The sequence below is a fragment of the Panthera tigris genome, chromosome C2 (assembly GCF_018350195.1).
Source record: "Panthera tigris isolate Pti1 chromosome C2, P.tigris_Pti1_mat1.1, whole genome shotgun sequence".
Lineage (NCBI taxonomy): Eukaryota > Metazoa > Chordata > Mammalia > Carnivora > Felidae > Panthera > Panthera tigris.
In genome coordinates, this window is record NC_056668.1 from 141,578,052 (window position 1) to 141,594,079 (window position 16,028).

Below are 16,028 nucleotides of genomic sequence, written 5' to 3' on the forward strand. Positions count from 1 at the left end.
AGTACTGAGGGCAGGGAAGGAGAAGGAAATAAGGAGATGAGGTGCATGCTTTAATAATTATAATAGTAGCTATTATTTTTTGACTATATGCTAAGTGACAGGCACTGTGCTGGTCAATTCACAAGGCCCCAGGGAGGTCCACTACAGTGACCCCATTTTACAATGAGAAAACTGACTCTAGAGTGAGTGCAACACTGAGCTTCGTGCAACAAATAAACGGATGAGTCAGAATTATCCACTTATCTGAAGCCAAAGCTCTTTTCAATGTTGAACATTGACCATGTTTTTCTGCAACTCCTTCACAAGTGCTTAGTGACACAGCCTCAATTCTGTCGAATCCTTTTGGAAAACACTACTCGAAGGCCAGATTCAAGGCAAGAGGAAAGAGACTCCATTTCTTGGAGGAAAGACTGGGGTGTGTGTGTGTGTGTGTGTGTGTGTGTGTGTGTGTGTACAGGGATGGGTGGAACTATTGGCGGTTATCTCTACAAGACAATCTTATACCCTATTTTACACAGGAGGAGACTGAGGCCAAAAGAAGTTGGGCCACTTGTTTAATGTCACGTAGTCAATATAAAGCAGAACTAGAATGAAGATCCAGCTGTGAAAGTCCCAAGTTCAAGTGGTAGATAATTGTACAGATATTTTGCAGTCAAAGAGAACAGTCCATCCTGAATAGCCCAGCTGGGGAGGGATTTAGACACTTAGAGAGATCTGCCATATTTTATTGGTTGACAGTGTTGGAAGGGAAAGTGACAGCATTACCCCTCAACAGTGGGCAGTGTTGCAGTGTTTAAAAGATGACAACATACAGGATTTGGAATAGTAGGTCATGACCCCTGACTCCTGGATTCTGAACAGCACAGCAGTGTGGAAAAGCTCCATCATTGCCAATGTCATTCCAGGGAAGGATTCCATTTAAATAATGTATGTTCTGGCTCCCAGGAGTGGACAGTAGTGTTTTATTCATCTATATTTAGAATAGTAATTGTTTCTCAAGGTTTTACACTGTGTTATAATTATTCTATGTGCTGAAAAGAAAATAAGCTTAAAATGTGCTGGGATACAGAATAATATGAGTTCACAGAATATTAGTTTTGTCATCAAGCAGCATTACTCGAATTCTTTATATTACTTTATTTCAAACAGACCAATTATTCCCACTGAAAAAGCAAGTGACCAGAGGAATAAGAGAGAGGGGTCCTTAGCTTTATGGTCAGGAGATTTCAACAGCAGCCAGATGATCCAGGCCAAAGAGATACAGTAGCCAAAGAGATTTTGAGTGGGCACCACAGAATAATCGAGAAGTCATTCTGAGTGCTGGTATTACGACTACCCTGTCACATATGTCAGTATTAGCCAGTGGGCCATCCCAGGATGCCACTATGGTCACTTCGTTTGAAATTAGGTGTGGACATAACAGAAAAGCCCAGTTCCTTCAACTTTAGAAAATTATACTTCCTCTCCTCCCAAATCCCTCCTGGTTAAACAGTTATGCTTCTAAAACAGAAGTATGGTTAAATCAGCTATGTATGGGCAAAACAGCTGCTGTTGCTTTCTTTGGCTCACAACCCCCAGCCACCAAGCTAGGATACTCAGGTGTGTCCTATATGAGTGGGTGTCACTAAAGATGGGTGGAGGGTCAGGGATCCTCTCCCAGCCAGCCGGGGCTGCTGCTGCATTTCTACCGAACCAGCTCATGGAAGGGAAGGTCATGATGTAAGATTGGATTTCAGGACGTCATCGAATGAACAAGAAAGCTCAGCTGACCACTGTAGCTCAGTGTGTGATAGGGACCAGTCTTACAGTACTTTTTCCTTGGCTCCCATCATCAAAAGTAGAGACGGACCGTTTGTGTAGAAAAGTTCCATTCTCTGTTTCCTCTGCACACTGATAGCAACTAAAAGAAAGCTCCCCGTGTCTTCCTTTAGTCTCTCAACTCTACCCACAGAATGCTTCTGTACTTCTAACGTGTGGGATTTTTTTTCCGCATACCCAGCAATTCTCTAATTCTCTACAGACACCAGCTGGGTCCTACTATTCAAGTCTGACGCTATCCACCTGGAGTTAGTGTCAGATCCTACAGGTTAAGGTTGAGGGCTCAGTCCTACGAGACTGTCCTGCCCCCACACGTAGACACCAATCTTAAGTAGTGGGTCCACACGTTACCCACAATTTCCATCTGACTTGACTACAAATCAGGAGTTTCCACAGTCTCTTCCTCACTTTCATTATTTTGCCAGAGTGACTCCCAGAACTGGGGAAAACAGTTTACTGACTAGATTACTGGCTTATTATAAAAAGATACAACTCAGGAACATTCAGGTGTTAGAGATGCCAAAAGAAAGATATGTGGGAAAGGGTGTGGGCTACGTGCTTTCTCCAACTTCGCCACCCTCCCAACCCTTTCTCATCTTCCCCAACTAGGAAGCACCAAACCCCTTGGAGTAGGAGTTTTTGGAGGATTCATTACATAGGCCTCGTTGATTATACCACTGGGTGTTGGTGATTGAGCCCAGTCTCCAGCCCTTCTCCCTGAGCCTGGAGGTCTGGAGCGCAGGTTTGAGGGTAAAGGGATGGTGTATGGAGGGCAAGGGTTGAAAGTTCCAACCCTCTAATTACTTGGTTGGTTCCCCTGGTAACCTAGCCCCCAGGGTTACCTGAGGTTGAACCAGGAGCCCTCAGCCATCAATCATCTGATTTGTATACAAAAAGAGACTTATCACCCTGAAAATCCCAAGGGTTTTAGGAGCTCTGTGCCAGGAAAGGTGGGGTGCAGTGAACAACTATGTATTTCTAATTAGCAATCTTCTCAATAGTGCATCAACTCTAAAGCTGCCCCATCAAAATCTGGGGCTTAACTTCCGTGTGGGTTAATTACTCCTCAGATTGTTCCATTAAATGAAGGGTATGCCTACTTGCTCAACTGCCTTACTTTTCCTTTGGAAATAGGCTGATAACTACAACTTTCCGCAACTTAACATTTGTCCATAAACAGGGACAGTGTCTCTTAATGCTTAATGCTAAATTGCTATTCTAAAATCTTGGATATTTTCAGCTATATAGTACTCACTTCCTATTTTTGCCCCCAAGGTCAATGATTGTGTAAGGAACCCTGTACACACACTTCAAACCAACCGTACCCAGAAGTGTGTCCCCGAGGCCCTGAGATCAGGGCCAGGTGCTGTGTCCTAGTGGTCAATCTCAGACTAGGACAGGGCATTGGTGGCTCAGCGTCGTCATGTGTGGAGTTTTTAGAGGCTGGCCCAGAAGGCAGCTTCCTCAGGGAGGAAACATATCCTCCTAACAAAGCTCCCCTTTATTGAACATTTTCTAGGAGCCATTCTGCCATGCACTTTGCATACGTAATTTTAGTTCATCTTTACAACTTCAGAGAATGGTGCCATCCCCATTGAACAGACAAAGACACTGAAGCTTACTGAGTCTGAGACACTTATTTTCTGTCAAAAAGCTAACAAGTAGAAGAATTGTGATCTAAATCCGGTTATGTCGAATCCCACAGCATTGGTCTGTATCATAACGATAATACAACAACAAAGCAACAACAACAACAGCAACAAAACGGATATTCAGTAGACCCCCCAAACCAGTGTTGAAAGAGCTGAGGATAGGAGGGAGAACCCATCATAGTCCCCCCCCCCACCCCGTCCCCTCCCCCCCCAACCCTTCCCCCCACTCCCCTTCCCTAAGAAGGCTTAGGGACACAGTTTGGGAGTTAATAAGTCTCAGCAGAACCCACTAGGGTAAAGCAACCCTCCCAGCCAGGAGAGGGCACAGGAGATGTGCGGACAGCTTCTTCTACTGAAGTCTAGATGTTCTCCATCTCCCTTAGAGCCCTGCCACAATTAATCTTTGCTTGAACCCCCCAATCTTCAGTAACCGTGAAAAGAATTCAATATATTCTCAGATCCCAGCGTCCCACTTCAGCAACCATCAAAAGAAAAACAAAATGGGAGTTTCTTGCACCATCATACATTTTTGTATTTATATGAATAAAACTTCATAAGATACACAAAACTTCTGAAAGTAGAGATCGTCGTTGCATTCTTGGAGAAGAGACGCTTCACACGAGAATTTTGATAAATAATATGTATTCAGCACTTCCATGTGAGGGACTGTGCTAAGTGCCTTAGATTATGTCATGTATTCCTTTGTAAACCTGATGGAGTTACGGCTCAGCCTGAGAAGCTGAAGTTTAGTGTTGGAGCTAAATCTGATGCTGTCACAGAACGCAAAAGGCTTTCCGCTTCGGGTGCATCAGCCAAGAGACCAGACCAAGTGTTTTGCTTTAAGCAAATGGCTTTTGATTACTCATGGCAAGTAAGGAGACAGGAAGATCATTCTCAGGGCTTTGAGAACCAACACAAACTTCAGGGTTGCTTTATACTGGCAGCCAGCAACCTTGTGGTCAGTTTTTCTTATAGTCGGAAGCAGCCGCCGGAACTTCGCAAAACCTGTATAATCATTTAAGCATGACCTAAAAGGCATTTGTTTTCCCCTGCGATTGCCCTGAAACTTTACAATTTTCTTTGTTCCCAGACATCTGCTCCCTTGAGTAACTTCGGTGGGCTTCCCAGGAACAGGGCAGTTCTCAAGGATTCGCAGTTTGTTTGAATTTCTTGCTGTAGTCCTTGCTGACCTTATCCCTAACGAGCGATTCTAATAGCTATCTTTGTATTAGCACTTAAGCTATATTCCTAGTAAGGACGTGTATCTCCTTTAGCCTTGGAAGTTGTTGTTTGTATGTTGCTATATATGTCTATATTAATGGCTCTCAGATATAAGGCTGATCTAAATGTAATGTAGAAATGTAAGTTACTCACCCTCAAAGCATGGCCTGTTTAGGGGCCAAGGTCAGGCTATCCTAAAGTGTGCCACTTTGGCATATTGGCTATTTTAAATAAAAGTTACTTAAGAGACAGCTTGTATAAGAAGGGCCTCAGACCCTCCTCTGTCCCCTAAGATCAAGGAATAAATCTCCCATGTGAAAGCCAACCTCCCTGTACTAGGAGGTAAAGAAACATCCATATTAGCAGAGACAGGAAATTTAGAACCAAGGAGGCTATATAAACAACTCTGTCACTTTTTGCTAATGTACTACCACAGACCACATTCTGTTTAGAATTGCTTACTAATTAAAACTCCCAAACACAAGTTTTCTTTGTCCTGTCAATTGTTCACAAGTTTATTGTCTCTTTATCTGAAAAGTATAAAAACTGCCTGCTTTCGTCATTTTTTTTTTCTGTTTCAATTTCATTGTTGGGTCTCCTTGCACATACAATAAAACTTTTCTCCTGCTGTTTAATTTTTTATTTTTCCTGCTGTTTAATTTAATTCTTAGTCCAACTGGAAGACCTTGAAGGGCAGAGGAAAAACTTTTCCTTCCCCTCACCTGGATACTTGTCCCTTACTGTATTTCCTTCCTTACCAATGGAACTTCGTGTGCCTATAAATCACATGGGTATTTTGTGAAAATGCAGATTCTGATTCAGCAGATCTGGGGTGCAGCCTGAGAGTCTGAATTTCTAATAAGCTCCCAAGTGCTGGCTTAGGGGTCATGTTGCAAGGATCCATGTAGGATCTCTACTAAATCCATGTAGCAAGGATCTCAGGTGTTGCGTCCCAGATTGAAACTCACAGTGTCGAATGAATTCTGGGTGTCCCCGAAGGCATCGCTGCCTTAGCTAGCTGGGCGGGTCCTGAGATGTTGTACCTCAGACCTCATCAAGACATGGAGTTGGGGCTGAGAAGGCAGCACTCTCTGCAGGTACTTGTTCCCAGCTGAGGAAGGGGGAGATGTAACTGTCCCCACTCTCCTGGGGCAGCTACAGGTTTGAGCTCACATTTTAGAATGTTTACATCAATCCCCGGCCCGGGGGGTTATTTATGTTCTAGTGAGCTGGTGATTAAGTGCTATTGTAAGATTAAGAGTTCACAGCTGCAAGGCTGGTATTGGTAAATAAAAAATGTCTTATTATTATTTTTAGCTTTCCTGGGGGCCAGATGGAGACCAGGTGCTTTACCTTAATGTGAGTGACAGCACAGTTCTGCTCAGTGAATGCTCAGCGAGGAATGACTGCCGGCTTGCGTCGTGTACACAACTGATGGGCTTTGTAAGTTATCCTTGCACTAAATTTGTTTCATGTAAGTATCATTTTCCCAATGACTTTCACCATGACTTCGGATTAAATTTATATTGTTTTGTATTACTGAGTAATGAGCCTGAGCTTATTTTTACTCTTTTTGAGTAATTGAGCAAGCTGTCACCACCTTCCTTGAGAAAATATGTACTCAAGAGGATCAGCGACACAGTATTGCATACATACGAGCACGCACCGAGCACAGAGCTCTTGGAGAGTTTCCTCACCTGCCAAATGGCAGATTCCTTCCACCTTTATGAATCTGTGATATTATGATTCTTGAGTAACGATTCCTAAACTTTCTTGTACCTAATTTACTTGGAAGTCCTATTATGCAGATCCTGATTAGTAGGTCTGGGTTAAGACCCAAGATCCTGCATTTCTAAGAAGCTTCCAGGTGATGACAGTGATGTTGGTGCATGAACCAAAGCTCTACTAAATAACTTTAATGCTCCTTCTCGCATCGAGGAGCTGATGGTTTCTTTATGTAAGCAAAGATATATACACTTAGGAGGGTTCGTATTTAAAGAAACTTCAACGTACCTTTGAACATTATTTTTAAAAAATCTAACCATACAGCACGTATCTACTTTTATGTATCAAGTTTACCACTGTGCACTTATTATTTTTGGCTAATTTTTTTAAATTAAAAACTGACAATTCCAATTGCTGGAAAAGATGTGGAGGAATAGGAGCTCCCGTTCAGTTTTGATGGTACAGCCATTTTGGAAGATAGTTTAGCAGTTTGTTACAATGCTAAACACGATCTTACTGTATGACTCAGAAATCACCCTCCTAAGTATTTGATAATTTGAAAACTCATACACATATGCAATGTGCATGCAGTGTTTATAGTAACTTTATAATGACTAGAAACTGGAAGCAACCAATGTGTTCTTCAATATGTGAATCTATAAAGAAACTCTGGTGTATGTTTACAATGGAAAACGATTCAGGGGCGCCTGGGTGGCTCGGTCGGTTGAGCGTCCGACTTCGGCTCAGGTCATGATCTCACGGTCCGTGGGTTCGAGCCCCGCGTCGGGCTCTGTGCTGACAGCTCAGAGCCTGGAGCCTGTTTCGGATTCTGTGTCTTCCTCTCTCTCTGCTCCTCCCCTGTTCATGCTCTGTCTCTCTCTGTCTCAAAAAAATAAATAAACGTTAAAAAAAAATTTAAATCAATGGAAAACGATTCAACAATAAAAAGCAATGATCTATCTAAACCTCACAATGCATAGGTAATGTTAAACGTGTTACTAAGTTAAAGAAACCAATCTGAAAAAAAGTGAAATACTATATTGTTATAATAATGTGACATTTTAACAAAAGCAAAACTAAGACGAAGTAAACATATCAGTAATTGCCAGGGTTCTGGGTGGGAAAAGAATTGAATATGTGAAGCACAAGGAAATTTTTTTAGGCAAATAAAACTGTTTATCATATTACAATTGTAGATAACGTGCCACTATGCTTTTGCCAACATCCATAGAACTTTATGGCACAAAGAGTGAACATTGATATATGAAATAAACGGTGATCATTTAGGAGGTTGAGGGAACCAATTATGGAATGCAGAAAGTTTACAGAAGAATCTGTATAAAGACGATGAGGGGAAAATGTGCTGAACTAAGTCACTCTGGAAACGAGTAGAGACGGTTAAGATTAAAGGCAAAGTGGACTGTATGTAAACACTGTCCTCTCATTGATGAAGTTGTTTCCCATGTCTGTACGGGCTAAAAATTACGAAACTGCTATACATGTATACTGGAACTGACGAAATAAATTAATATCAGCTTGTATGAGCCAGGTTTCTCACTGTTGGAGTGGCAGTTTACAGATAAGCAAGGGAATAAGGTCAAAATGATCCAAGTAGTAATTAATTAGAGTTTCAGGCATCAGTATGAATTCATGTTTAGGTTAATGCAGATAGAGACATTTTCATATAGAAACATTTACAAATACACGTATATGCAGATTGGTATTTACAAATATACTTTCTTGCCTTGTCAGCTGAAAAGACCCGAAGCAACAAGACCAATGCCATTCACCAATAAAGGGAACCAGGTCTCCTTGGAAAATGGCTGATTCTAGGACCGAGACAGGTAATACACAACATGGCCTAGAAAATCTTGTAGTGCCAGCAAGCAAGGAAGGGCTAAGACAACAACAATAAAAACCTCCAACTATAGGGAGGTATGTCAAAGGGTCACAGGAGCCAACCGAAGGAAGTTTCAGTTGCCAAACCTGGAACAATTTGAGCAAATATGTAAAGCTGTATTTGATCATAATGTACAGTATAATATAAATATCCATGCTTTCATTAAACTTGCAAAATCAAGTATGGTCATCGTAGGGCTGACTTTGATAGACAATTTGCCCTCATATTGAACTCCTGTCTTTACAGTCTCTATTCAAGTAGGTATTGGTCCTCCAGAGACTGATGCCTGTTGAACATAGACTTGGCTAATCTGTTGGCCAATCACCCTAGAAGCTGGCTAAGCCAACGGTACTAAACTTCCTGGATGTGGGGGATAACTATGTGACGGGATCTAGTTCAGTGGATCCTTGCTGTTATATGTTGCCATCAGTCTTGGGCAGGCGTTCTCACCGAAGCACAGGATACAGGATATTACGGCTCATCCTTTGAAAGTAAGGGTACATGATTATGTAAAACTAATATGCATGATTTCCCCCCAGCTCCCTATAACCCTTCCTTGCTTCTGTCTAGAAATGCCAATGCTTAGATGAGAAATTTAAACCAAGCAAATGAAACTCTTTGAGGGAAACATCCTTTTTCTTTATGGGGCTGCGCTGAGATCTCCTTAATGTGATAGCTTAAGGAATCAGAAGTAGTAAATCAGATGTTTTTACCACCGCCGAGACATATTTTTTTAACTCCCCATGAATCTCAAGCTAATTTACAAGCTTTGATTGGTTCCGACCTTAAATGAAGCTCAGGTAGGTCAGGTGAATAGTCTCACTGGTCCAATTTCCTTCCATTACATGCAGGCTACATCCTTCTATTTCGAAAGTGTCTTGATGATGTTTTGTCACTAATGACTGGCCTGTCTGGAGTCTCTGAGGACAACAATGGCTTTTAAAGGGGGTTGTAATTGTTAGACTGTGCCAGTGCTCCTTGTGATCTTGTGATCCTTGTTGTGCACAGCAGTTACCTAATACCCCCAAGGCCCCTAGAGAATTAAACTAAAGCTTTCCGGTGCCATCTGGTATATAATATTTTTAAAAGGAAAAAAATGAACAAAACCTCTGGTATGAAGCTGCAATGTAATTACAGTTTAACCTAAGGAAGGAAGAAATAGGAGCGATAATTTAATCAATAACAAATACATAATAAATGTCTTTGTATACAAAACTCTGCCGGTGAAAGGGACATGTGGCTCTAGCAAAATAGAGTCTCTGACCTCAGTGAACTCACAATCTAGTGGGAAAAACAGATGCATAAAAGCAAACTATAACACAATGAGGAAAGATGCTCAATTGTGTTTAGATGAAAGGGACTAGGGATAAAGCTAAAGAAGAGGGACTGATTCTTTTGGGATAAAAGATGGAACAGAGAAAGTATTGCCAAGGAGATAATACTAAATTTGGTTCCGAAAGATGAGTAGAAATTTCCTGAAAGAAAAGACCAGGGAAGGATATTCTAGGCAGATAGAAGAGAAAAATCACAGATTTGGCACTGTAAATATGCTTATGTGTTGGGGGAAAGTTGGATAATATCATAGAGCAAGAGCATTTCTAGTCAAAGTATAGTCCGTGGACCAACAACATCAGCATCAACATCTGGGAACTTAATAGAAATGCTTATCGGATCCTAATCCAGACTGCCTGGATGAAAATTTCTGGAAGTAGGACCCTGAATTCTGGGTTTTCCCCCACATCTCTGAGTGATTCTGACACAAGTTTGAGAAGTACTGAACTATAACACCAACTGATTTTGGAGACCAACTATAATAAAGGGAAGCAAGATAGATTGTAGGAGGGACCAGATCTTGATGAGTCATTGTCCTTAATTAAGCATAACTAAGGCAACTGAAAATATAGTGAATGGAATAAATGCTAGGTTTTACAAGAAAAACACGTTATCCCAAAATAAACATAATCTTGGGTTATGAACATTGCAATGAGGTTCTAAGAACCAAGAACAAACTGGATGTGTCCACTTCCAAAGACCCGAACAGAGCAAGCCCAAGTTAAATATCAAGAGAGAGAGAAATTGTAAAGAGGACTGAATGTCCATCCTGAAAAATTGTGTGAAAGAGATGTGAGTTGAAATGAAAGTACAGTTCACCTTTTCTTGGCCAAGTTCTTTCAAGTATCTCTTTCATTCAACATGTGTTGAACACCTACCATGTGCTAAGTATTTTGACACACACTGGGGACATAAGCCAAATGAGACTCATCTCTCCCTCAGGCAGATTAGAATGTATTGCCTAATGGTCACTGCCATTTATGGAGTCCTTACAACGTGGTAATCACCATCTAACATTATAGAGAATCTTAACCTGTAAGCAGCAATAAGGATCTTACACAAGTTTGTCTGCTTATAAAGCTCACGTTCCTTTTTTAATACCATATTATCTCTTTGCATAAAGTCAGAGGAAATTCATTGGTATTAGTAATGATACTGCTAAATGTATCTCCAGACTGAATAGATCAAAAGCATTGTACTATAAATAGGCCAAGGCCTTTGATGATGGACCTGCCATGTATTTCTGCCAGATTTTAAGTTCATCTTTGCCTCTTCTGGATTTGACTGTCTTATTTGTCTTCTTGTTTGGGTAGCTTGGTTGACCTTCTGCACCATTTTTGGTCTTGATGATACCTGGGTTGCTCCCATGGTTATGAGTAGTATACTCTGCTCTTCTCTAAAACCTTATTTTGGCATCTTCAATTCCCATCCCCCTGCTTACTTCACCTTCCCCCAGATCACTGTGACGTTTAGACAATAGGTGGCTAAGTTTGAAAAATCAGACCAGAGGTCACAGGCAATCCAACAAATTCAAAGCGACCAAGTAGTCAGTACCACCATATTGGAAAAAATACTGGAGAATATGCTGCAAACCTACTAATTGTCAGAATTTGGCCAGTTTTGATTAGGTTCATTACATCACGATGGGACACACTAAGAAAAGGCTTGGATCTAGATTCATCCACTGGCACGGGGCAGGTACTGGGGAGAAGAACCAGCGTCAGAATATGAGAGGCAGCCCCACTGAATGACAGAATGGAGCCATGAAGGGATAGGAGCACGTGGCAGGTGATGGGTCCAGCAGTGATAGGGAGTCCGACATGCAGTATTGGAGTGTCCCAAAAGAAAAGTCAGAATTGTAGGCATTCACTCAACGTCAGGGTCTGTGCAGTTGATTAAAATAAAAGAAGGAATCTGATCCTCAGTGAACAAAGTATGGAATGAGTTCTAAAGTATGGAATAGTTATGATGGCAGTGCTTAGTGCTAGGGGAACATGAAATCAGAACACATATCTAGAGGTAAGTGTTGAACATCACCAGGTGGACAACTGGGACCGAGGCCAATTTCCAGGTAGAAAGGCGCCATGAGCTAATATACAGAGATAGTCTGAACATTTGATGGGAACATTTGGCAGAAGTTGGAGATGTGCCCACTGATAGAGTCTCTAAGGTGCCTGGCATCTCTACCCTTGCATAACCATTTTTAATCACCTCTCTTTCCAAGAGGGAGACAGAGATGCTATAGAGAAAGGGCAACTGGAGCTGGTTAATAATGGTGCAAGAACAGGCAATTTACCTGTCTCTAAATCTGACATATTTATTCATTCAGAAATGTATTTATTAGTATGTGCATGAACATACATATTTATTTGGAAAAAGATATTATTTTAATCCACTTAATTGACTTTTTTCTAGTTCCCTGTGTTAGGTGCAAGTCATGTGGGGTTAGTAACTTCCCTGGCCTCATTTAATCAATGTTTGCTCTTCTGAGCAAACATGCCTTGCCCCAGACCACACTGCAGGGATGACCTGGGATTGACGTGGGAGTGAAGTTCTCTTGCATCTCTCAGTGCAGCCGGCTGAACGAGGCTGAGGAGGTGGCTCCAGTTAACATCACATGGAGCAGAAAAACCACCCAACTGGGACCTGCCTGAAATCCTGACCCACAAAGTTATGAAAAACAGTGCATTGCTGTTGTAAGCCCCTAAGCTTTGGATTGATTTGCTACACAGTCCCCGCTCTACCCCATTAGTCTCAGTCAGAGTACATTCCTGCTTGGGGCCAGAAGGAGGAGCCACCTTGTGTAGCGTTGGGGAAAAAGCATTCCAGGAAGGACGAGTACAAATCTTGGAGGCAGAGCGAGGTTTGAAGTGTTCACAGAACTGGAGACCAGAGCACCAGGGGTGAGAAGAAGGTTGAGGTGAAGGGGGAGCGGGAAGCAGGAGTGGATCCCACAGGGCCTTGTAGACTGTGATAAAGGGTTTGGAGTTTCTTGTGTGAGCAGTTGGAAGTCATCGATTGGACTGTGTGTTAAAGATGAACTGGTTTATTTTAAACAGATCTTTCTGGCCACCGTGTGGTGAATGAGCAGTGGTGGGGCAGGCACAGAGGCTGACAGAGCACTTAGGAACCATTGCGGTGGACCAGGTAAGACATGATGGTTGGTGGAACTAAGATGCTGGCTGTGGTCTTGGAGAGAAGTGAACAGACTGCAGATACATTTTGAAGGTAAAATGGTTAGAATTTAGTAATTGATTCGAGGAGGTCGTGAAAAAAATAAAGAATCAAGAATCACTCCTGAATTTGGGGTTTGAGCTACCAGGGAGTACAGTTTAATAAATGAAGCAAAGCAGGGTGGAAGGAGGCCTGGGGTGAGGACTGTAGGAAATTATCAGGGGCTCTGGTTTTAGTCATAATAAATTTCAAACAAGTATTGCAAAGCCTGGCAGAATGTCAAGGAAGTGGTGAAAGGAAAGATTTGGACTGGATTCTTGGGATTGGATAAGACCTCTTGGGGGAGAGTATTGATAGGGTAATAGGGTGCTGGCTAAACCCTGAGACAAGTTGATTCAAAAAGGTTGAGGTGGCACAGAAGAGCCTGCATAGAACAGTGGGAAGGGACAGCTTCTGAGGGAGAGGAAAATTAGGAGGCTAAATGTAGAGTATTTCAAGACAGAAGGAAGAATGGACTGTGTTGGGTGCTGCTGAGAATCATATAAGACGATGGAGAAGACGTTCATTAGATTTGGCAACACGGAGGATGTCCATACTATTGACAAGAACAGTTTCCTTAGACTGAGGGGGCAGAAGACAGATTTTATTTAACTCAAGAAATTGTGGCATGAAAGGAGAGAAAGGGAGTGATGACGACGGAGAAAGGTGGGGTAAAGGAAGGGTATTGTGGTTGTTCCTGGTATTACATGTTTGTTTGTTTATCAAAGTAGTTACATTCTTATTTTGAAAAATTTAATAGTATTAATAAACTTAACTTAAAAAAAAACCAAAAAAACAACCCAGTAGTGCACTGATCCCACCCAAGAGGCAGCCACTTTGAATTCTTTTGGTTGTATTTTCTCGTTGCCTTAAATTTCTAAATAATACATGTGTATTACTATTTCTCAATGTGTTGATACATTTTCTCTTGACCTAGTGCTGTAAAAGATTTAAGTTTTTTTCTTTTCCTTTAATGACATATGTTAGAGCAGATGTAGGCAAACTTTTTCTGTTAAAGCACCGTATATTTTAGGCTGTGTGGGTCACTTGGTCTCAGTTGGAACTGTTGAACTCTCCTGTTGCGCATGAAAGTGAACACAGCCAATACATAAATGAATGAGCATGGATGAGTTTCAAAAAATCTTTATTGACCAAAAGAGGTGAATGGGCCGGCATCAGTTCACGGGCTAGAGTTTGCCAACTCCTCTTTAGAGTATGATTGTACGCTTACAATACTGATCCAGGAGCAGGGAGGAGATCGATAATGCAGATCCTAACTAGGCTTCGAAACGTGAAGGCAACATACCGCTTCATATGATGTCAGAGCTCTCTCCAGTCTTCAAATATCCCCACATCTTTAGCACTGTGGCAGGAGAACAGGAGCTCTCTGGTTTCCTCAAGATGAGTGCAAGATTCATGTAGACATTCCTGCCCCACTGGGCATGGGGCTTAGTAACATACTGTATTTCCGTAGAACTAAGTTCTCCATTTGACGAACGCAACAGGTGAACTCGGCTGTATATGTGGCTATATTTGTAGACCCTGTCCTTCTCTCACCCAGGCTCAGAAATTAGAGTCGATCACATAGTTAATTAATGTCTGTAAAACCAAAAAGGACACAGGAAGTCCCTCAGGAAACCCCGGCTAAACAAAGATGATAAATCAGGTTCCCTGGACTCCATCTATGAGCTATGATTATTTCCTAGAAATGGTTCTGGTTTCCCATGTCTCTTATACCCAGTGGTTCAAGAATAGGGTATTGGCCTTGACAAAATGAATAAGCTGTAACGGCCTTAAATATAGTCACTGTTAAAAAATCCATGCTTCCTCTGAATGTGGTACTTTTGGTGGCCTTACTTGTTCCTTTTGCTATAACACAGCAGGGATATGATGGGAGCCCCACATCCCTGGGAGCTCCCATATCCCAGGGATATGATGGGAGCAGTGAAATTGATGGTTCAAGGCTAACTGGTACCAGTCAAATGTCCACTTTCCAAGCACAGGGGGGGAATCTGGCTTGCTGGTCGATATATTTTATGGTTTCATTTACAGAATGTACAAATATGCTTATTTAATTAAAAATGATCCAGGCTTAGCCAAAGAAAACATATTTTTTTACCCCAACCAAAATGTCCTCTTCCGATTCTCTAAAAATCAAGTGATAGTTTGTTTAAAAAACAGAGAACATCTGTTTTATTTCGAGATACTGTACTGTCAAATATAGAGCATAGGCCCTCATGCTGATTCATCTATGATATTTGTGTCTGCGATGGTGTGTGGAAACTTGAAAATTAATCTAATTAGTTAAATTTAACAAGTCCTTCCTGCTTGCTAACCTTTAAAGAAATTCCCATTTAAAAAACTTATTTATCTCAGTTCAAGTTAGTTAACATACAGTGTAGGATTGGTTTCAGGAGTAGAACCCAGTGATTCGTCACTTACATATGACACCCAGTGCTCATCCCAACAAGTGCCCTCCTTAGTGCCCATCACCCTTTAACCCATCCCTCCACTCACCTCCCCTCCAGCAACCCTCAGTTTGTTCTCTATATTGAAGAGGCTCTTATGGTTTGTCTCCCTCTCCATTTTTATCTTCTTTTTCCTTCCCTTCCCCTATGTTCATCTGTTGTGTTTCTTAAATTCCACAGGTGAATGAAATCATATGATATTTGTCTTTCTCTGATCGACTTATTTTGCTTAGCATAATATCCCCATTTTTTTTTTTTTTTTTAAGAAAAGTCCCCATCCAGGGACTGGAAGTGTTGGTTGGATTTGGGATTTTCACATCAGCCAGCAACACATGTAGGCACAGATATCTGCAATATGACAACAGCCCTCTTTGTTGTAGTTATGGTGGTGAGAATGGCCGAAGTTACAAATTTAACTCATACTGGTATTTATCCTGGATGCGCAGGGATTTTCTCGAAAGCAACAGTGCTTTGGGTCTCCAATGGATTGGTGGAGTTTCTGGGGATGAGGCTGATTATGGCATGATGAACTAACAGCAGAATTAAGTTAAACTGATGGGCACTGGAGCCCCGTGGAGAAAAGACAGAAAAGGTGCTGAGAGCAGCCGGGCTGGCGTATTGTCCGAAGCACCCATGCGTTAGAGCTATGTAGTTCTGGCTGTGGTGGGCATTTGTCCAAATCCTCACCTCGGAACAGCC

At 41.7% G+C, this 16,028-nt stretch overlaps 1 long non-coding RNA gene across 1 annotated transcript; it reads left to right on the forward strand.

Annotated features, from left to right (window-relative positions):
- The first annotated feature begins 6,014 nt into the window (after window positions 1–6,014).
- Window positions 6,015–12,861, forward strand: LOC122242070. Its single transcript, XR_006222242.1, has 3 exons — window positions 6,015–6,134; window positions 8,169–8,260; window positions 12,708–12,861. It is a non-coding gene; the product is annotated as an uncharacterized LOC122242070 (long non-coding RNA).
- Window positions 12,862–16,028: the final 3,167 nt, after the last annotated feature.